The sequence below is a fragment of the Argiope bruennichi genome, chromosome 8 (genome assembly GCF_947563725.1).
Source record: "Argiope bruennichi chromosome 8, qqArgBrue1.1, whole genome shotgun sequence".
In the NCBI taxonomy this organism is placed as follows: domain Eukaryota; kingdom Metazoa; phylum Arthropoda; class Arachnida; order Araneae; family Araneidae; genus Argiope; species Argiope bruennichi.
This window is the reverse complement of record NC_079158.1, coordinates 48,026,156-48,027,740: the sequence shown is the minus strand read 5'-3', so window position 1 is coordinate 48,027,740 and position 1,585 is coordinate 48,026,156. Positions and strand designations below refer to the sequence as shown.

At 28.3% G+C, this 1,585-nt stretch overlaps 1 non-coding gene across 1 annotated transcript; it reads left to right on the top strand.

The window, feature by feature from the left end:
- Positions 1 to 1,094: 1,094 nt before the first annotated feature.
- On the top strand, positions 1,095 to 1,166 carry Trnaa-ugc (transfer RNA alanine (anticodon UGC)). Its single transcript has one exon. It is a non-coding gene; the product is annotated as a tRNA-Ala (tRNA).
- The last annotated feature ends 419 nt before the right edge of the window (positions 1,167 to 1,585 follow it).

Genomic DNA, 1,585 nt, shown 5'->3' with positions numbered 1-1,585 from the left:
AATAAATATTAATTTCAAAATTATAATTCTTTGAAATGAATTTCCTCCCATGAAACATTCAAAATAATTTTTTTTATTTATATACAGAGATTTATCGAATGTATTTGAAAAATAAAAGAATAAAAAAAAAATCATAATCTATAGTATCAAATTTACTATTTCAACTTTATTTATTTAATGTTAGTCGCAAAAAATATAAAAATTAAGTGAATTGATTCTATGAAGAGTAATTTTTATTCATAAAATAAGTATTATAGTTATTGATCATTAAATTTTAATAATCAAATATAACCGATTAATTTTTTTAATTTAAAAAAACCTCATTAATTATTTGTAGGATATTTTCGAACAGATTCAACAATCAATTATTTAGAAAATAGATGTAATGAATATGCAATTTGTTGCACTACGGCTAATTTGATGGAAGTTTTATCATTGTTATTTATATATCTAAATTTAATATATGCCTGTTTGTATATATTCATATGTTCATACCCCAAAGGTTTCTTTATACAAAGTTGCACTTTGCAAATAATGAGTGGCCCGCATTTGCAAAGCCATGCGAACAAAGTTATTTAAGAAATGTATAACTTTTTACCTCGTTTATATATTAAAATAAACAATTTCTAATCAATTTAACGAGTTCCAACTCATAAAAATAATCATATTTGTATATTTTCCTACTAAATATTTCTTTTGTTTCACAATGCTAATTTTAACACAAAAACTTAAAACAAAAAAACAGCCGATTGATGCAATCCAGCATTTCCGGCTTTCCAGATCTTCACGCCATCTAGTGAATAAAAAGAAAAAAAAAATCTTTAACCAAATCTATTTGAAAATCCAAATTGACATTATAAGTACTTATATTTTTGGTGGTAATACATAATGGCATTAAAAAAAAAAATCATATCTGCTCCACATTCTATTCCTTGTGTATGCAGAAAAATTGTTAACAGAATAAACAAAAATAATATGAAAAGTTACGTTGACAAGCGTGTCGCACGTTTTCTTCTACCACTTCCAGTATTAAACCACCCGTTTTCGCCTTAACATACAGAAGTATAACAGAACAACTTCTCTTCTCAGCGTCTGGGGGTGTAGCTCAGTGGTAGAGCGTTCGCTTTGCATGTGAAAGGCCCGGGGTTCGATCCCCCGCACCTCCACGTCTGTTTCTTTTATGACTTCAAATATAAAAACTATCCAATAGCGGCTGACACTGAGATAGCCATATGATCAACATTCGATAACAATGCATTATGAAAATGTATAAGAAAAATTGCATTAGGTTATTTTCAATTTTTGTTTGAATAAAATAAAAGACACTATAAAATTTTAGCAAGAGAAGCTGAAACTTTATAAGAAATGGATTCTAATGTCTTCAGCTAAATGCATTAGATAATTATATTCGTAATTTTCAAATGACTAGAATGACCTATCAAGAATAATCTTTTTTATAATTTTATTTGTTAATTAATAGTCAGACTCACCGGGTTGGGGCTCCTACTGGAGGGATCTCAGAAATGAGTATGAAAAGCTTCCGGTATGGTGGTTGGTTCTCACCACCCTGGTTGTTACAGAAATG